This window comes from Amphiura filiformis, chromosome 4 (genome assembly GCF_039555335.1).
Source record: "Amphiura filiformis chromosome 4, Afil_fr2py, whole genome shotgun sequence".
NCBI classification, from domain to species: Eukaryota; Metazoa; Echinodermata; class Ophiuroidea; order Amphilepidida; family Amphiuridae; genus Amphiura; species Amphiura filiformis.
In genome coordinates this window covers 42,466,540-42,490,744 of record NC_092631.1, presented here as the reverse complement: position 1 = coordinate 42,490,744, position 24,205 = coordinate 42,466,540, and the positions used below count along the sequence as shown (strand labels likewise).

The 24,205-nt window shown below is 35.2% G+C and overlaps 2 long non-coding RNA genes across 2 annotated transcripts; one reads left to right on the top strand and one right to left on the bottom strand.

Moving 5' to 3' along the window:
* The first annotated feature begins 395 nt into the window (after positions 1 to 395).
* LOC140150910 (uncharacterized) lies at positions 396 to 14,541 on the top strand. The gene is made up of 4 exons (XR_011858867.1): positions 396 to 528; positions 3,044 to 3,265; positions 7,035 to 7,124; positions 11,927 to 14,541. It is a non-coding gene; the product is annotated as an uncharacterized lncRNA (long non-coding RNA).
* A 5,345-nt stretch (positions 14,542 to 19,886) lies between these two features.
* Positions 19,887 to 23,229, bottom strand: LOC140150905 (uncharacterized). The gene is made up of 3 exons (XR_011858865.1): positions 22,990 to 23,229; positions 22,034 to 22,159; positions 19,887 to 20,758 (listed from the first exon to the last, which is right to left on the bottom strand). It is a non-coding gene; the product is annotated as an uncharacterized lncRNA (long non-coding RNA).
* Between the last annotated feature and the right edge of the window lie 976 nt (positions 23,230 to 24,205).

Below are 24,205 nucleotides of genomic sequence, written 5' to 3'. Positions count from 1 at the left end.
TTATATTTATAATATAAAAAGACATATTATATATAGAATACTTGAATCCAGGTTGTGTCACCAATGACACCAAGACACAGAGCAAAAACACATTATATTTATAATAAAAAGACATATTATATATAGAATACTTGAATCCAGGTTTTGTCACCAATGACACCAAGACACAGGGCAAAAACACATTATATTTATAATATAAAAAGACATATTATATATAGAATACTTGAATCCAGGTTTTGTCACCAATAACACCAAGACACAGGGCAAAAACACATTATATTTATAATATAAAAAGCAACTACTGCCCGATATAGGGACCAAATAAAAACAGTGAGGTTTCATCCTCACCAGGAATCTCACTTGAAAACATCATTAGCCTGCCCTCTATGGTTGTATGCTAGGTCCATTAGTGTCTCACTGTGTCTGCTGTATTTCAAGTACGTGTACCGTGTGTCGGTCAACAATGATTAGTTTTCAAATTTCCCGGTTGGTTTTGTGCTGCTAATACTACTAAATAGTTACCAGAAGGTAAGGAACTTTTATTACGAAGTTTTTAAGTAATCCGATCAGCTAGTTTCTTGTACATCCTTAAACTATATGTTACTTTCATAAATGACATGTCACATGCATAAGATACCGGTAAGCTTAAAGTTTTACATACCATGATCCATGCATAGTATCATAGTATAGGTCCAGTACAAGATCATGTCAGAAATTAATATTTTGTTCTGGGTCTGATTATTCGGACTAAGTATAGGTATGCCATCAGCTAGTCAGCCAAATTCGCCGACAATGTCAATGCATTTTTACATAGAAATTTAAAACAACTGGCCGAAGAAAGAAACCTACATAAATATGTTTTCTATACTTCACTTTACCCATATATGATTTTTTATGGTGATAAGACAATCGCACTTGGAATTTTAGAGGATTTTGATAGCAGTTCCATTAAAAAAGCTGCTATCATAATGAGACTAAGATCTAGAAACACCCCCGAAATGACGTTTTGGGGAATTTTGCTAGCTGAATCTTTTTGACATTGTTTGATGAAAGTAAATTTTTGACAAGATGTAACTTTGCTACGGAAAGTGCTATGAAAAAAAGGTTTTCAGTTTTGGCTTTGTTTACTCTTGCTTTAATTTTATATATAAAATGATGCAGTTTGATGGTCAATTTGAATTCACCTAGCATACCTACATGTACATAGTATGTGCATGTTTTTAGGTTGCTCGAGAAGTGTGAAGCATGACACCGTGTAAAGCAAGTATCTGGTTCCATACAGCAATACGCAGTGGCAGTATAACGTAGGCCTATTGTAAAGCAAGATCATGAAGCTATGGAAGTTCAGGTAAACACTAAACACATCCGATCACGATCATGACTAGCCCGAGGGAGCCTACTCACACCTCCGTCACTACGATTTCCACTGTCCGTCACTACGATTTACACTGTCCTTCTCCGTACGAAGGTCTGAGACAATGAGCATACATTGTATCTGGTCCAGGGTACACATAAAATACCACTATTTTATCCCATAAATACCACTTCCTACCATTCCTCACATGTATGAAAAACAAAACATATTTGGTGCATGCATGTTCGTAAATTTTGAGCACATTTGAGGATGTAAAAGACCAGACTTGTCACTGTTATCGTCGCCGTGTTTTGAATTCTTCCTATAAATAGATGCCGTCAGTGTGACGAACGTCATCACCGCGACATGAGTTCACGGTGCCCCGTTTTTACGTACCGTACAGCACTCAAAATGTTCAATGTCAAATTAAACTTTCTTCAAATTTTGAAATGGTATGGTATTGACCGATCAGAATCAGATTGATTGTCGAAAGGTGTATCCCTACAGTATGAAATTGATTATTCAAATTGATTGATCAGACTAAATTGACTTCTTGGGAAGTACATGTATCCTGATTAATTGGTCAAATATTGATTATTGGAAATTGATTATGGTACCACACTCAAAATTTTCAATGTCAAACTTTCTTCAAATTTTGAAATGGTATGGAATTGCTGATCGATTGAAATTGACCAGTCAGAATCATCAGATCGATTGATTTATTCGAAAGGTGTATCCTGATAAATTGGTCAAATAATGATTATTGGAAATGAAATTCAAATTGATTGATCAGACTAAATTGACTTTGGGAAGGTGTACATGTATGTATCCTGATTAATTGGTCAAATATTGATTATTGGAAATTGATTACGGCGCCGCACTCAAAATTCTCAATGTCAAACTTTCTTCAAATTTTGAAATGGTACGGTATTGCTGATCGATTGAAATTGACCGATCAGAATCATCAGATCGATTGAGTTATTCAAAAGGTGTATTCTGATAAATTGGTCAAATATTGATTATTGGAAATTTATTATTCAAATTGATCAATCAGACTAACTTGACTTATTGGGAATGTGTATCCTAATTAATTGGCCAAATATTGATTATTGGAAATTGATCAACGGTACCACACTCAAATTTTCAATGTCAACTAAACTTTCTTCAAATTTTGAAATGGTATGGATTTGCTGATTGATTGAAATTGACCGATCAGAATCATCAGATCGATTGATTTATTCTAAAGGTTGTCTTGATAAATTGGTCAAATATTGATTATTGGAAATTGATTATTCAAATTGATCGATCAGACAAAATTGACTTATTGGGAAGGTGTATCCTGATTTTTGGTCAAATATTGATTATTGGAAATTGATTACGGTATCACACTCAAAATTACATTCTTTGTATTCAGAATGCAATTCAATATGTCTGATGTGCTCTCATGTCCCACAAAAATACTGTCCCAACTGATTACAATCATCTAAAAACAACAGAATTAAAAAAGAAATGAGGGCATCTTCCTCAGCAAATGTTACAATATGGCTTTAATGTCAAAGCACCTAAGTCGGTGTTTGCTTAAATTAAATTTATTTATTGTTCAGTGGTGTTACAATCACATGTACACATCAGTTTTCTTTGCAAGAAGATATCAGTACTAAATGTATTCTTGTTTTGTTGTCTTTGCAGACTTAATAACGGTCCAGTAATAAGTCCTAAATACCTAAATATAGGCCTATGATGCATCTACAGCATTCAAAACGCTACTATTGGATGGGGCCTACTTATTGTGTTGTCGCAGACTGTGATTCTTCACACCTGGTCAGCAACTATATGTTATTGTGAATCTGAAGCTTCACTTCAAGAATCCAACATGAGGCAACCAAGGAGTTACATGCTTGTGTGACCATGGTAAATACGTATACCAGTACTTTGGTGTTTTTCTTCTTTTTAAAAGTCTAAAACAGGTTTTTATGTCAAAAATGGTCTCTTTTGGGGTGCTTATTGTTAAATCTGCTCAAATCGCATGGGTTGAGGTACCTCATTTGTATGTATTTTCCTTGGGATAGGCCTACTATTTTAGTCCCAATTTGTAGTGACATCACTCTGTATGTTTTAAACATACAGAATTTTACAAATTATTCTTATCATACAATGTATTCTTCATGCACATTAGTACCCTCATGTGGGCCCCCTCCCACATACCCGAAGAGTTGGGTGGTCAAAAATGTGATGAATCATCGTCTTTATATTGCGCATTACATTTGTATATGGTCAATTCCAGCGAAAGCGGGACAAAATTCTCTCTATGTTAACTTTCCACTTTAAAATGTCATTAATAAAGGAAATCACGTTATTGATGGAGCATATCATGTCACGTCCAATGTGCTCTCTTTGTGCATGTAGGCCTTTACTAGCAAGTCATACCAGGGGACAAGTTATGATAGCTTAAATGATTTGGCGTTACCCACGAATTCAAAGATAAAGCACCATATATGTCATTGAATGTCCTTCAATCAAAATGAAATTATTACCGTTAGAAAGACGTTTGCATGCTCTCTCATCATATGTAAAACGATTGAATTCCACCAAAGTTTGTGGACTCTAGAGGCCATTAAGGGTAGACGAGGTATTATTGGTCGAAGCAACCAAAAAAAATCGATTTTCATTCGCTAGATCAATACATTATTGACAAATAACACCTTGATGTTTTGCAAAAGTTCATTCTACAAATTATATAATTTGAAAACTTGCTTAATTTATTGTTGTTAATGAGTTATGTACATTTTACAAAAGTGTTGTTGTTTCAGCCCTCTTTACAACATAACTTAAGAACCACAGGATCTACAAAATTATTTCTGTGATATTTGAATTCTTCTACACGCTCGCAAGGAAATGAGCAATGCAATTTTTGCCAAAGCGCATTACCATTCGCAACTACCAAATCGCAACACTTTAAAATAGTGTATTACCTTAAGTCAATTTGGCTAATAATTTTGTTACCCGCGTATCAAAAATAAAATGATCGTTCTGAAAAATGTTAAGTGAATATGCCATAAATGACTATATCATGAAACGAAGTTTCGTTCTATAATTCTGAGGTCCAAGTGATTATTTTACGTTTTACCCATAAAATTCCATAAAATCAAATTTGACGTTACCCACATATCAACTGTTACCCACGAGTCCAGCAAATATAATCGCCATAACTTAAATTGACATTTAATGACTTTGGACACTGAATTTAGTTTGACAAGCGCTTAAAATTGTAAATCGTAAAAATACGTTCACCGCTTTAAAAAGAATCTACGACGGTTTAAACTTTTGTTACCCACGAATCCCGAATAGATGCTAACCTTGAAAAATAAGGAGATTGTTTATTTTAAGTTTAAATCAGCACATATTCAAGCCATGGGTATGCTATAATTTTGACAGTACTTACAGTTTATACACCTAAGAAACGCAAACCCCAAACGGTACATGTAGCTTTACCCACGAATTCGGCGTTACCCACGAATCCAAGGATTTACTCGTAAATTATATGTTTCTTATGCATCTTAACATTTTGAAAACATGCGAAATAGGTTCCAAAACAGTCCTGTTTAATAGCGTCCTCTTGAAGGTATACTGAAGCTGCATCATGAAGTTTTGATTGAATATCCTAAATTACCATTTTTTTTTTAAATGCAATTAGTTAGAGAAACGGGAATCATTGAAACACAATGGAAAAATAACCGCATGGTGGTTTCCAACCTTCTGTAATAGTTTCTATTTTGCCGCTTACCAATACATACCTTCAAATATGTGTTACCCACAAACATTTTGGTTACCCACGAATCCCTACTTAAATTATAGTTAACAATGTATTGATAGTGTTTTAGTTCATAGGAACTGTCAAACACGAGTTAATAGAATATTGCTGCATGAAAATATGGAATGATTTTACTAAAATAATAATATAAAACTGTTTGCTCTGTCTATTTGAATTTGGCAACTTCATTATTCTTAAAACTTTTATACCCAAAATGCCATAATGATCCATTCTAAATATTCCATGTAGTCTGTATTTTGATTAAAATTCATTTTAGTGCCATTGCAGCCTGAATTATTGACATACGGAAAAGTATTTTTATTTTTATTAAAAAAAAATAAGTAGGAATTGCTATTTTCCAGACGCTGTTACCCACGAATCCATCCGAGATCCTCATCCTGCGACGAGATACAAAATCTAACTTTATATTTATATGAAGCATTTATTCTAATCTTTCGAAATAATACAGTAATGTTAAATGACAGCCACTTTAGAAAGAGTTCGAAGAATTGACACAATCTTAACTGTACACCTGGTTCTTTCTTAAAATTTGTAATAACCAAAATATTTCTGTGTAGATATATGTAATAAAATTCTATTTTACGTTCAAAGTCTTCACCGGTTTCTAGTGTATATGAGTCACACATAAAATATTGAAAGATATTAAAGAAAGTGAAATTTTATGGCGTACAACAGGTGAAAAATGCTTGAATTCGTGGGTAACATGCATATGCGCATTTAACACTTTATTTGGTCTAGCAAGAAAAGTTATTTTTCAATCCGATGGCACTTCCACCTGAGGATTCACTAGACATGATCGTCTCATTTGATAAGTCTAGAATTGAAAAGGAAAACATTTTCAAAATGGCCCCCAGAGAGAATTTTGGCCCGCTTTGGCTGGAATTGACCATATATCAATTTCAGTCGTGTAGGCCATATGTTATTAGGCAAAAGAATGTCTCTCATAAAGTATAGGAAACTCACAACTTTAAAAGCTAGCATGTTTTATGGAAGAAGGAATCACTTTTTATTAAAAGTATAAAACAAGCCAGGAGCTTTGAAATGCAATTACCCACTCCCCATGTGGGCCCCCTCCCACATACCCGAAGGGTGGGAATTTGATGAATCATCGTTTTTATATTGCGCATTATATATCAAATTCAGTCATGTAGGCCATGTTATCAGGCAAAAAAAACTTTGAAGAATGTCTCTCATGTACTAAAGTATAGGAAACTGAACATTTAAAACCCCATTTTTAGGGTGAAGGGAGCATTTTTTTCAAAAAAATGTAAAACAGGTTTTTATGTCAAAAATGGTCTCTTTTGAGGTGCTTATTGTTAAATCTGCTAAAATCTCATGAGCCTAGGTACCCAATTTGCATATTTTACGGTATAATTTTGAGAAAATAAGCCAAGATAACAGCCTTGAAGAATAGTATAATAAATATTCTTCAAGGCTGTTATCTAGGCTGTTTAAAAAAATGGCTTCAAAATCAAAATTAAAAAAACTAAAAACACTTCCATTCCTCAAGATACTCTCTCAAGCCACCAATCTCCTTCCAATACAAACTGCACAACATTGCATTGGCAAGCCAGATATCTCCACACAATACCAACCTCCGCAATTGGCGTAAGATCCGTTAGGTGGTCTACTTGTTATCTATTGATTTTTGACTCAGTTATTTCTTGCGTATTCCACTCGCCAACTTTTAATAAAACCATGCCTAACTCAATTTGGCAGCAAAATTGAGCATTTGCAGATTTTGCACCCATGTCTTCAATTGGTTGATAATTGTATTCATAGTTATTAAATTTTAGCAGACTAAAATTAAAGGTAAACTTTCTAAATTTCTTTGTTTTTTAATGACAGATGATCAGTGCCATACAAGCTATGGAGAAGCATTCCGCATTGGATAGGGGAAAGGGAGACAAGACAAAGTCTATTATCAGCGTCAAAGAGGTTAGTACACCTGGGAACATTTGAATTCGGCTTATTATATTCAGCGAAACGAAACGAAACGAAACGAAACGAAACGAAACGAAACGAAACGAAACGAAATGAAGTTCTCACGGCTATTGGACATTATGCAGATTGTCACAGCTCATCTTGTGATACCAGTTGTTCCTCACGGGTGCGCATTGTTGATTAAGAAACACATTTCTCACGGCTATTTCTGAATGAATTATGAATTGATTTTGATTGCAAATTATGCAGATAGTCACAGCGGATGTTTTGATACTCATTTCAAAGTTGTCATTCATTCCTAGCAGGTGCAGTGAGCCCGTTTCGTTGATTATCACTTTTTGCCAAAAGTGATAATCAACGAAACGAAGTTCTCACGGCTACTTCTGAATGAATTATGAATTGATTTTGATTGCAAATTATGCAGATAGTCACAGCGAATGTTTTGATACCCATTTCAAAGTTGTCATTCATTCCTAGCAGATGCAGTGAGCTCGTTTCGTTGATTATCACTTTTTGCCAAAAGTGATAATCAACGAAACGAAGTTCTCACGGCTACTTCTGAATGAATTATGAATTGATTTTGATTGCAAATTATGCAGATAGTCACAGCGGATGTTTTGATACCCATTTCAAAGTTGTCATTCATTCCTAGCAGGTGCAGTGAGCCCGTTTCGTTGATTATCACTTTTGCCAAAAGTGATAATCAACGAAACGAAGTTCTCATGGCTTTTTTAAGCCAATTATGGAATCTATTTAGAGTGGAAATTATGCAGATTGCCACAGCGCATCTTTTGATACCAATTTCAAGGTTGTCACTCACTCCCATCAGGTGCAATGAGCCCGGAATGTTGATTTAGAAACACAGTTCTCACGGCTATTTCTGAATGAATTATGAATTTATTTTGATTGCAAATTATGCAGATAGTCACAGCGGATGTTTTGATACTCATTTCAAAGTTGTCATTCATTCCTAGCAGGTGCAGTGAGCCCGTTTCGTTGATTATCACTTTTTGCCAAAAGTGATAATCAACGAAACGAAGTTCTCACGCTACTTCTGAATGAATTATGAATTGATTTTGATTGCAAATTATGCAGATAGTCACAGCGGATGTTTTGATACCCATTTCAAAGTTGTCATTCATTCCTAGCAGGTGCAGTGAGCCCGTTTCGTTGATTATCACTTTTGCCAAAAGTGATAATCAACGAAACGAAGTTCTCACGGCTACTTCTGAATGAATTATGAATTGATTTTGATTGCAAATTATGCAGATAGTCACAGCGGATGTTTTGATACCCATTTCAAAGTTGTCATTCATTCCTAGCAGGTGCAGTGAGCCCGTTTCGTTGATTATCACTTTTTGCCAAAAGTGATAATCAACGAAACGAATTCTCACGGCTACTTCTGAATGAATTATGAATTGATTTTGATTGCAAATTATGCAGATAGTCACAGCGGATGTTTTGATACCCATTTCAAAGTTGTCATTCATTCCTAGCAGGTGCAGTGAGCCCGTTTCGTTGATTATCACTTTTGCCAAAAGTGATAATCAACGAAACGAAGTTCTCATGGCTTTTTTAAGCCAATTATGGAATCTATTTAGAGTGGAAATTATGCAGATTGCCACAGCGCATCTTTTGATACCAATTTCAAGGTTGTCACTCACTCCCATCAGGTGCAATGAGCCCGGAATGTTGATTTAGAAACACAGTTCTCACGGCTATTTCTGAATGAATTATGAATTTATTTTGATTGCAAATTATGCAGATAGTCACAGCGGATGACAACTTTTGATACTCATTTCAAAGTTGTCATTCATTCCTAGCAGGTGCAGTGAGCCCGTTTCGTTGATTATCACTTTTGTCAAAAGTGATAATCAACGAAACGAAGTTCTCACTGCTACCTTCTGAATGAATTACAATTGATTTTGATTCAAAAAACATCAGATAGACTATCTGGATGTTTTGAACCCATTTCAAGTTGTAATTCATTCTAGCAGGTGCAGTGAGCCCGTTTCGTTGATTATCACTTTTTGCAAAAAGTGATAATCAACGAAACGGATTCTCACTGCTACTTCTGAATGAATTATGAACTTTGATTTTGATATGCAAATTATGCAGATAGTGACTATCTGCATAATTTGAATCAAATCAATTCATAATTCATTCAGAAGTAGCAGTGAGCCCGTTTCGTTGATTATCACTTTTGCAAAAAGTGATAATCAACGAAACGGGCTCACTGCACCTGCTAGGAATGAATGACTTTGAAATGAGTATCAAACATGTGACTATCTGCATAATTTGCAAGTAATCAAAATCAATTCATAATTGCATTCAGAACAGCGCATTGTTTCGTTGATTATCAATTTGGCAAAAAGTGATAATCAACGAAACGGGTGCACTGCACCTGCGGAATGAATGACAACTTTGAAACACAGTATCAAACGGCTGATTTCTGCATGAATTATGAATCAATTTCAATTCATAATTATGCAGAATAGTCACAGCTGATGTTTTGATTACTCATTTCAAAAAGTGTCATCAACGAAACATTCACTGCACCTGCTAGGAATGAATGACAACTTTGAAATGAGTATCAAAACATCCGCTGTGACTATCTGCATAATTTGCAATCAAAATCAATTCATAATTCATTCAGAAGTAGCCTGTGAGAACTTTTTTGTTTCGTTGATTATCACTTTTGGCAAAAAGTGATAATCAACGAAACGGGCTCACTGCACCTGCTAGGAATGAATGACAACTTTGAAATGGGTATCAAAACATCCGCTGTGACTATCTGCATAATTTGCAATCAAAATCAATTCATAATTCATTCAGAAGTAGCCGTGAGAATTGTTTCGTTGATTATCACTTTTGGCAAAAAGTGATAATCAACGAAACGGGCTCACTGCACCTGCTAGGAATGAATGACAACTTTGAAATGAGTATCAAAACATCCGCTGTGACTATCTGCATAATTTGCAATCAAAATCAATTCATAATTCATTCAGAAGTAGTTGTGAGAATTGTTTCGTTGATTATCACTTTTGGCAAAAGTGATAATCAACGAAACGGGCTCACTGCACCTGCTAGGAATGAATGACAACTTTGAAATGAGTATCAAAACATCCGCTGTGACTATCTGCATAATTTGCAATCAAAATCAATTCATAATTCATTCAGAAGTAGCCGTGAGAACTTTGTTTCGTTGCTTATCACTTTTGGCAAAAAGTGATAATCAACGAAACGGGCTCACTGCACCTGCTAGGAATGAATGACAACTTTGAAATGGGTATCAAAACATCCGCTGTGACTATCTGCATAATTTGCAATCAAAATCAATTCCTAGCAGGTGCAGTGAGCCCGTTTCGTTGATTATCACTTTTTGCCAAAAGTGATAATCAACGAAACGGGAGCACTGCACCTGCTAGGAATGAATGACAACTTTGAAATGAGTATCAAAACATCCGCTGTGACTATCTGCATAATTTGCAATCAAAATCAATTCATAATTCATTCAGAAATAGCCGTGAGAAATGTGTTTCTTAATCAACAATGCGCACCCGTGAGGAACAACTGGTATCACAAGATGAGCTGTGACAATCTGCATAATGTCCAATAGCCGTGAGAACTTCATTTCGTTTCGTTTCGTTTCGTTTCGTTTCGTTTCGTTTCGTTTCGTTTCGTTTCGTTTCGTTTCGTTTCGTTTCGCTGAATATAATAAGCCTTGAATTCCCTATTAATTTTTTCAACTGAACTTTTGTATTGTGTGTATTTTCTTGTACTATTGAAACAAAAAATCTCAAACAGTGCATGTACAGTTAAATGCAATTTTGTGTGATACTGTAAAATAAGCACAATAAATGTGCATGTATGTGTTGCATCATTCAAGCTGAATCCACATAGAGCACCCTGAACTTCCGACAATCAGGCAGGATGCTGTACACAGCTTGTCCAAGAATTTGTTTTAAACAATATTATAAAATGGGTAAAATCCTTCAAATTAATGCCATATATTAAGGTTTTTTTAGTTATTTGCTATGCAATATTTCTTTACTAAATGTTACTATAAAATTCTCCACTAAAGTGTTACTATTTCAATGTGACCTCTGGGTCTCATGGCAGAACAGAGGATACCTTGAAATATCCACTCAATGATAACCCAGGCAAAAGAAGAAAAAAACAAACAAAACAAAAACTATCTCTGCACATGTCAAATCAGAAAGAGACTTGGAGATTTTTGACCTCTTGGACATGGACCAAGCTGTGAATCAGGTGTCCTCTGCTCTCCTCTCCCTTATCCCTCTATCCTCTCACTATACAAGTTAATATATTTTGCTCTAAAGTCTTTTAAGACTTAAAACTCGGTGTATTTAAAGGAGGATTTTGTTATCCTAGCATCCTCTTTTTATTACATTTTCAGTAGATATCCATGAAAAAAGCTTATTTCCAAAATTTCAGTTGATTCCAATTTTGCGTTTGCGAGTTATGCATGATAATGTGTATTACACTGCTCCATAGGCCACTGTTGTAATTTCGTTCTGGTATTGACAATATTTTTGCTAAACGAATTAATCTGCAAGAAATTTTTGTTTGCTACATAAACAATATGTAGCCAGAGGTTTCCAGTGGTATAAAAATTGCAACTTTTTTTGAGAAAAGTGGTCGGATGAGGCTGTGGATCACGAAATGCCCTTTTAAAATATGTGTTGCAAGATATAAAAAATCCTGTAACCTGGTTTTGCAAAATGTTTAGGCTACATGAATTAAAAATGATTCCTTTTGTGTTTTTATGACAGGATGTTTCAGATATCAACACTGCACTGAAGAGTGAAAAACAAGCCGCCTCATCTTGTAATATTCAAGGAAACAAACTACATTGTAGGAGATGGTGTGAACATACAGTGTGTGGCTAGCTCTGCAGGTGCCTTTCTCCAACTGATTGCCTTGTTTTTGAGTACCCACACATTTACTCGCTCCCCCAAACACTTCTTACACCTGAGCCGTATGTACATGTAGGCAAGGGGTCTACCAAGTATCTGCCACCTGTAGCATACTGCTGGGGACAGGGGAGTGATAACCCTCTGAAAAAAATCAACATTGAACTTGAATAGCCTTGTGCATTTTTGCCTGAAATAGTGTAAAATACACAAATGTATACACATTTTGCATGCTTCGTGTCAACTAAGTAAACATCACTGATGATTTAGGGGTATAATAAAAAAAAAAAAAAATGGGATGTGATGATAAATCCATCAACAAAAATAAATGGGTTCTCATTTATAGTCCTAAATCAAGATACAATTTTCAATTTTTATTAGTCAATTGCATACAAACCATGTGGTATTTCACAGTATTGCAGGCAAAAATTGCACTGGGCTATAGAAGAACAAATTGAACAATGTCAACTTTTTTAATGGGGCGATTGCGTCCCCACATGTACCTGACTGTCTAACATTCATCCCACCAATAGCTGAATTTAGTGACAATTACCAATTAATTTTCAACCCTCCTATGAAAATGTTCCCTTCTGAAGTTTGTAATTACAGAACAGTTTTTGAAATGGTTTCGTAATTTCATGTCAGGCATTTCAATAAGAACTTTTGGGGTATGATCGGGGACTCAAGCTTCAAAATAACCAGGCACCCAGGAGCCATTTACCCAATGGTAATAACATTTTGGCTCCTGGTCCACACCAAAATCATATGAACCAGGCTCTGCAATTTTTTTTGAATAGAGCCTGGCAGTTAAAGCAGGTTTTTTATTTAATGTGTAATTTAAATTTAAATGACTCTTAGCTCTTTAAAAATGGCACCTGATTCACTAGGTAATCTCATCAGGACCAGGGGCGGCTTTTTCCAAATGTGTGGCTTCGGGTCCAGATCTGTTTATTTTGAGGCTTAATCTGGGTATGATCGGGGTATGATGTTGTAATTACATGTGGAACCCTTTTGGAACTCTTAAGATCTGTCAGTTGTGTAACATATGTTGCATTGGAAGATAAATGGCATATTTGTATGTAAAGCTGTAAATTGTAATTAGTGCAATAACATGTTAACCATCGTCTGAGATGTTATTGGTTTCAAGAATGCATGTATCTTATTTGGTCGATGTATACATGAACAACCTGAATGTTGTGCTATTTGGAATCTACTCATGTCAGTACCAAACCAACCATTTTTGTGTGAATGTGGGTAATACTAGTGGTGTATTGCCCAGACATTTTTGAAGGTTGATTAGATCAACTAGAATTATACCTGATTAGATACAAAATTGATGAATGAGGTGTGTCAATATCCAATATTTTTGTATATCAACCTATTCAGTAAATCCCGTAAGCCTTTGCGAGTAGACCGGAGATATTGTCATTTGATGTCACGCCGATGCACACATCGTTTAGTGAACATCGCGAAGTCATGCACATTTCAAAACCGTGAAGGATGCAGTAACGATGTGCGCATCGGCGTGACGTCAATTGACGACACCTCAGGTCTACTGGCAAAGGCTTATGGGATTTGCCGAAAATGTCAATTCAGCTTCAGCAGTTCAGGGTTTCTAGATGATCTCATAACCCTTTAAGAACTTGGAAGTAGAAAGATGAAAACATCCACAAATTGCTAAAGTAGTGTATTTAATGTGGCGAGGTGTTTTTCCAACAACCGAACTAAGAATGTCAGCCAAGAATCTCAAAGAGTTGTACCTAACTGACCCAATGCTGGAAACGATGGGTCTTTTTGGCAAGCCATTATATCTTAGGCACATCACACTCTGTTGGAAACAATCTTTCTTTGCAAGCAAATTCAATACACAACTGTATTGTAAAAACTTGCTGCAGTACAGTGCTAACCCACACATTATTTCCTTAATCATACCCTACTAACAGTCCACTTTCAAATTATGTATTTCCAATATAGAACGTTTTCATTAAATTTACATAAAACCGGTAACATGTGGAGGGGTGAGGGTTACCACGTTATTGCATTGACCCTTTCAATTTAGAGGAAGTAATAATTTAGTGATGATTTTTCCATTTTTATGAATTTTCACTTTTTTGTGGTAAGAACAGGGTGCCCCAGAAAATCAGGTCTCAATTTCAAATGTGATGGAATTTTACAAGTCTAGTGATGATATGATCTCGGGTCAAGTATTCTATAGGTATTATTTAAAATGCACCAGTCAAATGCAGCCCCGGCCCCTTGGTACCTGGGGATGGCCGGAGCTTTAATTAAAATGTTCCCACTCCTCGGCAAGCCCCCAGTGGGCGGGGCATGAATCTTAAGGAAATCTCCGGCCAAGTCTCGGCCTTCAAAAGCAGGGCATCCAATACAACCCCCGCGGATATATTTTTCTTCAAAGTTTCTTAATTTCAAAAAGTGTACCAAAAACAAATGTTGAGTTTCCAGTGGTTCTGAAAACTATATGTATACATGTAATTGAGCCTTTAATTTATAAACAATAAAAGGTTGATTTTTTTGATAATCTCAAAATAGATGTTTTATCCACCCCCCCCCCCCCCCCCACCACCCCACCCTAGTAATTTTGGCTGACTTCTCCATTTACAGTAACAAATGTATACATTTATTGTAGCTTGCATGAATAATTAAGAAGTTTTGGCAACTCACAATTATAGTACATGTATTTCTGTGCTGAGAGTTAGACTGGCAAAAACATTATAAAAAACTGTTTAGCAAAATAAACACATTCATTTATCACCTTGTAACATGTTTAGAAGGTAAACATTGTGGAAAATTGCTAAACATGTTTATGTATTTTAATGTTTAAAATAAGTCATATAGAAAAAATGTGTTTAAATAAGTGTTTAAGTCCTAAACATTTTTTTCAATGAAGTTTAACACTGAAATAGCAAAACATTTAGTTATTAAAGTGTTTAGAGTAGGGGTTAAGTAAGTTAAGTATCTGAAGCTCCCCTTTTAGAAAATAGAATTACTCAAGCTTCACTATCCTAGCGAGCGTAGCGTCACAGCATCCAGCCCCGGCGGGGATCGCCCCTGAAGTTCATGAGTTTTATGGCCTAGGATGTTTCTTGTTTTTACAAACATTTTTAGCATTAAACAGTTACATGTATGTAAAAATTATAGTTAATGATGAATGGAAAATAATAAACAAAAATGAACTTGCCACCATGACTGAAGTTACATTTCCCTGATCGGGCTGTCACTGAATCAAGCTCGTTTTCGGATTTTTGTATTATTATTTTTTTTTTTTAAGCGCCACATGGCTTGTGTCGATGTCGTGCACGCTGCATTGTATATACTTTGTAGGCTACATGTTACATGGACGTCATACCATCCAACAAAGGATCTATTGGCAGACACCATTGAGAAAGGCAACAGAGTGGATTGCCGAAACTGTATGGAAAAAAGTGAGTTTTTTTCTTGGAATTATACGATGAAAAACTTTGTAATCTGAATATTGTATTCCTGATGAATCTTTAAAAAAAAAAAACTTTGTACATGTGTTGAATTTCAATTGTGATTTAAACATTGTGTTTAGAATTGGTAACGTTAAGTAAATGCCTTGCTGTGTTTAAAAAGTGTTACAGCCTGATAAACACTTGCATGTGTTTAATTAATAAATTCAGTTTGTGTTTATTTCAATAAACAAAGTGTTGACCACTTAAACAGAATATTTAGTTTAGTGTTTATTTGTGTCTGAGTACAGTGTATATTATATGAAACATTATGTTTAATACAACATTAAACATTTAATATAGCAACACTAAATGTGTTTATCCATTACGCAGAGTAGGTTGTAAACACACCCTGTAGGAAATAAACACATTTGTGTTTAAAAACTACTTATCTGGAGGTATTTAAATATACGTGTTTAAAACCTAAACGTTTGAATTTACAGTGTAGATGTGGTGTTTGCTAGTAGAAGTGGAACTAGTGGGGAACATGCATGAGGGATAATGTTTATAGCCCTAAGAATGAAGGAAGAAACAAACAAACATGGGTTTCCTGTCCATTCTGCCATTCAAACGGACAATTAGCCCGATGTATGATGAAAAGAAAAAAAAAAAAAAAAAAGTAAAGAAAATCAGTTCAAAACTGGTTAATATGGCCTATACATCTAAAATACAGGCCAAAATAGACAAACCAATGTTTTGTTAAATAATGTAGAATAAAATTGAAAGAAAAGACGCTGAAAGAGAAAACATACAAGAAAGAAACATATTTTATTTTTAATTTAGAGACAGAAATTCATTCCAAAGATCTTTTCTAAGAAATGGATGCTATTATACATGTACAGTCTACAACCTGACCATGCACAGGGCATATGGTCCTGCGCAATATACTGGGGTATCAAAAAAGGTGGTTTTGTTACATTTTGACGTGCAGTATGAATTACAAAACATTGTCTCCTGAGTATTTCTTCACCCAGAAGGCGCATTAAGGCCTTAAATTTAAGCTAATTTATTCTTTATTACTCATGTAAAGTGCTGTTTTCAAATCATCTTTCATTATTTTTTCATGACATTTTAAATGAAATGTGCCAAGGGTGGTTGAGGATTAGGGGGAGGATTAGGGGAGGGACTGTATAAAGTCTATGCAGAATCACACTTTTTCACTATATCATTTGTAATTTTGTTAATTTTTGTTAGCAAACCTTAATTGAAAAAATAATATTTGGTCTCATTTTAAAGGGAAAATGTTGCAGTTAGATATTATTAAATTGATTTTATTATAACAAAACCCCTAGGGAGAGCAGCAGTTGTTACCTCGCCTTGCACCACCGAGGTCCTGGGTTAAAGACCCGGCACGGCTCAAGGACTCATGTGCACTTGGTCCATGCTCGCTCTCGCAGGTTTTCTCCGGGATCTCCGGTTTCCTCCTGCTTTCAAAAATCAGTTATTAGTTGTTTGGTTATCAAAAACTTCCTTCACCCAATGGAATTTGGGGAGCTGCACAGATAATTGGTGGATGCTACCATCTACATGTGGATAGGTTTGTGACAGGTTCGGGATAACCAGCCTAGTTGATGCCTAGTTGGCAGCGAAATTACAAACCTCCGAGACCTGGGAAAATGCACGTCACATGACCATTTGTCGTTATGCAAGACTCAGTAATTTGAAGTGTAAAGTTGCGCAATTTCATTGCATACACATTTTTGTCATCTTGTGAGCCAATCACCCTAGAATAGTAAGGGTATACATTTTTGGAAACCTGCTGACTCTAGGAATATAGAATCACTTGTATAAACAGTATAATGTATCACAAAATAGGCCCTAATCTTTTCTAAATATATATTTTTATTTTTTGAACTTCCAAATTCTAATAGGCCTATGTATATTGGGCAAATTGTACACATTTCAATTATCATGCCTAGTTATTGACATGCTTAAGCATTACCAAGTACACTGGAATTACACTGTATGAAACATTTTGTAAGGAACAAGGTACGACGTATGTCTGAAGTTAAAGATCACTTACAATTGTTAAAATATCAAATCATGGAATTTTATGTTACACCCTATAAAAGTATGGTGAAGTGTATAAACACGGCTAATATCCATTCCTTTTAAAAATAATTAGGCCTAATAAGGAATTGCTTCATGGGATGATACATAGAAATTATATGTTTTGTTACTTTTTAATGACACGCTGTATAATTTTGTATGGCATAATTTAACATTTTTACTGTAATCTGCAACATCCAAGTCATTCTGGACTCTGGAGTATATTTGGGTATTCATTTGTTAATAGTTGGCCAAATAATGTGTACATAAACAGTTTATATCTAAATATTTTATATAAATTATGATATGTAAATATTCTAGACATGTGTGGGGATAATGTAGTTTGAATTTAACAGATCTCTGAATGTCCTTTTTAAGAAAGAAGATGTAATGGTGTACTAAATCCTATGTAGCAATGGTATTGGGAGCATTAATTATATACATATAATGTATAGGGTCACTTGGGGTAATATGACACCTTGGGGAAATATGGCACCCTACACAAAAATCTGCTTGTAGAGAAAATTGTACAGCCCATTGGGTCTAATGCGACCTTTCGAATGTCCTTTGAGCTCTAAACATAGGAATACGTGCAGCAGCCTGATTATCCATCAGAAAATCAACAATTTTGCACGGCAATTTTGCGAAATGGGTAGTTACTGCTAGCTGCCATATTACCAAGTCAGAAGCCCGGGTTCTCATTTTGGTTTTATGCAAAGTATACCCCTTTCCCCTGCTGGAATATTTGAAGACTTTTAGTATTGTGTTCTATGGACATCATAAAAATGTACGTATTGCAATTAGTTTGAAGTAGAGAGACTGAAAAACAGCTAGATTGCCTGGAATAATTATGTCGGCATCGCCAGACATGTGATTCTTAGTTTTTCCAATTTTTTACGCTCGATGGGCTTTACAGATTCAAAAGACATTGTTTGCAAGCCAACGGAAGGATAAACTTCAGGAATGTTTTGCCTATTAATAAGACGCACTAGAGTCGAAAAAGTCACCGTAATTATTTCTATTCATGTCAATAACGTCACGCGATTGTCTCAGAGTAGGTTTAAGTTCAATCTCAGGGTCATGCATAAATCGGCACGCAACTAATTGTCTAGTCTGGTCTCCAAGGCAAAAAGCAACATATACTTTGCTAATTAAAGGTAGAAACTACGTTTTACCTTGGCAGCAAACTGATTGCAAAACATTCATATACCAATTACCTACTAAATACAACCACGCACAGTATTTTATTGTATATACTGCCTTTAAAATGGACTGATTAAAACACCTGCATCTCAAGTATAATATGATATACATAACCAACCAATATCGAGTTTTAATTAGCCTGAATCTTTACATTCGAGAACCTATGGTGTATGGACGTATGGACGCCCTATACTCTATCTAGACCAGGGAGCACAGAGTACTTTTTTTGAATTCTTAATGCTATTTTTAGTTGCACCATCAATTTGGATGGTCCATGGCAAGTATTTTAAGCACCGACCGGGAGACCCCCCAAAATATTCACACGGACCCCCCCCCCAGGGGGGGTCAAATCTGAATTTCATCGAAAGTATGTCAATATGGGTATCAAATGAAAGGAAATCACACAAGAAATTCAAATATCACAATTATATCTTGTTTAAACAAATCGTTTTTTTTTTTTTTTCAAAAACACCATATATAGCATAAAATATGTGTCAATGGATGCGTTATTTGTACATGAGCGTATTACAATGGCGTAACTCCTATAGGCTCAGGGTGAGTGAAACTGCAGGGCACCCCAGACTTGCACATTACCCTTATTTTCAGTCTAAAATGATCCCACCATATGCACCTGCTTCACTTTGAGCCACAAGCACAGGCAGCCACTGTGTATTACATTGAGAGTCTTTGCGACTTGATTGACATATATTGAAAAATCTTGCATTATCATTCTACTTGGCAATCTTACACGATATGCATTGTCAACATGTTTTTTATTAATTATTTTGTATCTGCTTTGAGTCTGCTTACCACAGGATTGATCTCAGCCACAGGTGTGAATTAGAGAATAAGGGTATTGTTTTTAGCCCTGAGTGCATCTATCGTCTCATATAACACGGGCGACATCATTATTTTAAGTAAAACAACGAGGCGAAGCCGAGTTGTTTTACGCCAAAAATAATGATGTCGCCCGTGTTATATGAGACGATAGATGCACTCCAGCGGTTAAAAACAATACTTTTATTCTCATTCTTAAACACTTCAATTCAAATAAAATATCATTACAAGTAGGCCCCTATTACAAATATTAATGAAATTAAATCCTACATTTTGCAAGGAATTACCTAGGGCTTAAAATCGATCAGTCCCGTTGTTGTTATGCGCCTCCGATTGGTTCAAATAGCGAGTACGCGTATCGCGTCAATGCACACGCGCTGACCCGTGTGATATCGTGTCATATCACACAGGTAAGAACCAATAAGATTGCAGGAACGTTCTCAAGTGTTTAAGAATCTTATTTAAAGTATGGCTTAATTATGTTGAACCATAATAACTTTACTGAAAAGTGAAAGTGCTGTTCAACACACATTTTAAGTTGCTCCTTAGCAATGTATAATTTTGTATTTAACATATCAAATGGTATACTACATATATCGCTTTGACAAGTTGGAAAAATTAAATGCCTTAGTGTGGTCTTACTAAATATACTAAATCAATGCTGTCCCATTGTTTTGTAAGAACTATTGGACAGTATCTCTAAGACTAGCTTTACTACATTTTAACAGCCCAATAACAATTAATGGTCATAAATGTATAGATGAGGTGACATCAGTCAGTGTATATCAACCAGGGCAATTGGAATAATATTGATGTTTAAAATGGCTTTCTTGTATGCCTACATTTTTGTACTAGATATGGAATGGACCTTGATCAAAGTATGATGCATACGCATAATGCTGGGCAAAGAACAGTGGAAATTGCCATGATGTGTGCGCATGATGTCACCTGTCACCTTATCTATTATCCCCTTTCCCTTAATGTAACATACATTCTGCAAGTTCTTAATCTTGAATTACTTTTAAATTATTATTTCCAAAATGACACTTGCTAGTAGTAGTCGATATAATCTGTTCATCAATGCATTCATTCGTAGAGCCATTTCATTGATCTGAAAAGACACAAACAATATAGTTTTACTCATGTTATACTCCATTTCATTTAATCTTGGCAGTGAAATGGACAAGTGAAAAAACAATGTGTGCACAACTGTATCATGCAAGACATTAGCCTACCATTGCCAACTGCCATGATGAAATGACCTGAAATATTATAGGTTTGTCTTTGCTACAAACATCTTATAATTTACAAATCAAATAATATAATAATATTAGTGTGAATTCCCACTGAGGAAACTGAAGTGGTTTAGGCCCTATAGGAGCAAAAGTACTTTTAAATGTTTCTGTGGGAAAATCACCCCTGTGAATTCCCACTGAGGAAACTAAAGTGGTTTAGGCCCTATAGGAGCAAAAGTACTTCAACTTCAAAATAATTGCTACAACATAAACAATGAATTTGTCAAAAAATCAACTTTTGATATGTTCAGACTTTATCCCTGGATGTCTGCTGATGCCAGTGTTTTGCTATGCTACGCGCGTGCTGCGTACAGATATTACCACGCAAAGTTGTTGTGAAATAGGAGCATCGGCAGACATCTGGTGATAAACTCTAGTGCACGATATCCATCAATCTATATACTTTTTAGTGTGTAGAACTACAAAATGATAGGAAGGACTCAAAACAAATGAATGGTTATAAATAGAATCATGTTAATTGTAACAAATGAATGGTCATAAGGTTATAATCATGTTAATTGTAACAAATCAATGGAAATAAGGTTATAATCATGTTAATTGTAACACATTAATGGTTATCAGTTTATTATTTATAATCAGATTAATTGTAACAAAATATGAAAATAATTAATATCATGCAGTGTCTCAATAAAGTTTATTTTTTTCCTTAATTAAACTTGAAAATGTGATGAATTGGGTTGAGTTGCAGACAAACGCAACTGATATTGGCAATTCATGCAAATGTGGTCATAATTTATGAATATCATTTTTATCAACATATCATTTTTTATCATGACTTGGATTAATTATTGTAAAATTGTAAAATAAAATAAATACAGAGATGTGATACAGTACATGGTCAAAATTTCCTGATATGCTTTGAAATTTCCTGAAAAAATGAGCTGTCTCATTCTAATTTCTATCGTGCAGGGCAAAATTTCCTGAAAACAATAAATTTTTAATAAAATTTCATGAAATCAGGAAAATTTCTGAAAATCACATCTCTGTATTAAAGTATAAAGTTAGAAACAGGGAATAGAAAACTTGTTAGAAATTCATGTGAACTGGCAAAAAAAAGTACAATTGCTTACGCTTATCTTGCAAATCTATATTTCTGCATGGCGACTCCTTGACTTTGCAGCGGCTTTTGATAAACTTGGTGATATTTTCACTCCCTTGACCTTGCAGCGGCTTTTGATAATCTTGGTGATATACGTCTGAAATTTTCAAAATTGTGTTTAAGTTTAAATAACGTTTATTGAGTTTATTGTTCAGCAATAAACTTTTTTGCCGCCAGAAATAAAGAGGGTCAATGCGGTTGCTATGATTTTGTTTTGGTTGGTTACGGCTTTCGCACCATTGTTGTATTATTAAATTTTACTATATTACAACCAGAGGATGGAAAGTAAACGTGGATGCGCTAAAGTGTAACACGTGTTACCGTGGAAATGCCCATAAATGACCACATTTCACATGTCATGTATACAAGTCGAAATTCCCAATAAAATACATCAATTGGGAAAAAAGACAATAGAGAGTCTAGAATAGACTTGGGACATAGACCTAGATATTCCTGCAGATCTCTGTGACAATATTGCACTTTTTTTGCAGATTTTTATACAGGCCTTTTACACTTAGCATTACGTCCAAACTTATGGATCCTGCTGAGTCGACCGACGCTAACGTAAACACATTGACTGATAGGGCCTAAGTGATAAAGAATAATTTAATCCCGAATTTAATATTTAACACTGGTCAGCTTGAATATTTGCCTGTGCAACTTGTCTTGAAGCAAAATTGATTACGTATTAATGCATGAATGGTACCAGTAACTCAACTGATCAAACCAGTCATTTGATACATGATAATAACAATCATGACAATAAATATCAATATCACATAAATTATTTATATTACCGGTACCATTAAAATATCATGTACGGTACCGTACAGGTATATGCTCATAGTAAAGTGGAATTTACATTCATGTACCATGATATGCTTTCTAAAGTGAAAGTCAAAACTTCATAGATAAAATGCAACTTACCAAGAATTCATATACCTTCAGTCTCAGAAGACAGAACCACTGGCACTGGAACAAGCCTAAGCTTAGTCATGACAGTTGATACAAGCAGTCACAAACACCACACCGTCAGGTTGTAATAATCATGTTATCATGCTTGACGTGTCTATCAACGGCAGATCTACTCCAACTAGAACATTCAAATCATGCAATTTAACCAGTGCCATATAATTTGGCAAATTTGCCCACCACCGTGTGATAATAGCTATATGCAGCATGTCATGATGACAGGCTGCGTATAGCTCATTGGCAGCAATGAGCCTACGAGGGCAGTGTTCGACTAATCAATTTTATGTGATTAATTACATGAAAACCATGCACAAATTTTAAGTTTTTATTTTTGAAAAAATTAATTTACATGAATATCTTTCTTTTAAAACCAAATTTGTCATAGTAAACTGCATAATAAATAAATGCAGTCAAAATCAAAAACAGCTTTGATTTCCATATACTTTACTGTACAAACCCTAATTTGACCCCCCCCTGTAACATGAGCTGTGTGTATTTTTTTAATGGTCTCCCTTTCAGGGGACATTCTAGAGGTAATAAGGTATCCAAAAAATACTATCAACTAAAAATAGCAAAAAATCATATTTTTAAACTCTAACATCACCTGGTGCTCCTGGGTTGTATCCGTCCTTTTCGCATTCGACCTGTGCCAGAAATCTTTCAGGTTTATAAATAGCGCCATGTGCGGTATACTTTGGTAACTTCTAGAGGGTTTCAATTCATACTTATAATTCGCTTATGACGACTGGGAGGAGATGAGATTTCAACCTGGGCTAAACCCTTCTGTGACCGTGGGGGAGTGCAATACGTGATTGATTAAGAATCAATAACTCGCAGCTTGCCGATTGATTGTAGATCACTATAAATCGGAGGAGCCTTTTGTAAGCTATTTGACCCCGATCTTATTGTTAGAATACAATAGCTACCTTCTAATTACGTTTCCATATCAGGCCAAAAGGATGTATGCTTTGTGTCAGATGTATGTACTGTACTTCTTTTGTCGTGGTACGAAATTCGAGACCTAAAGTCCCGAAGCTTTATTCTAAAAAGTACAGATAAAACGCATTCTTCTTTTGGATTTTTGAGACAAGAACTATTTTGTGTGCAAGATAACACGGATAGATTTTCTTTTGAGACTTGAAATTCCTTGTAAATCGTCAGTTTTACCGAG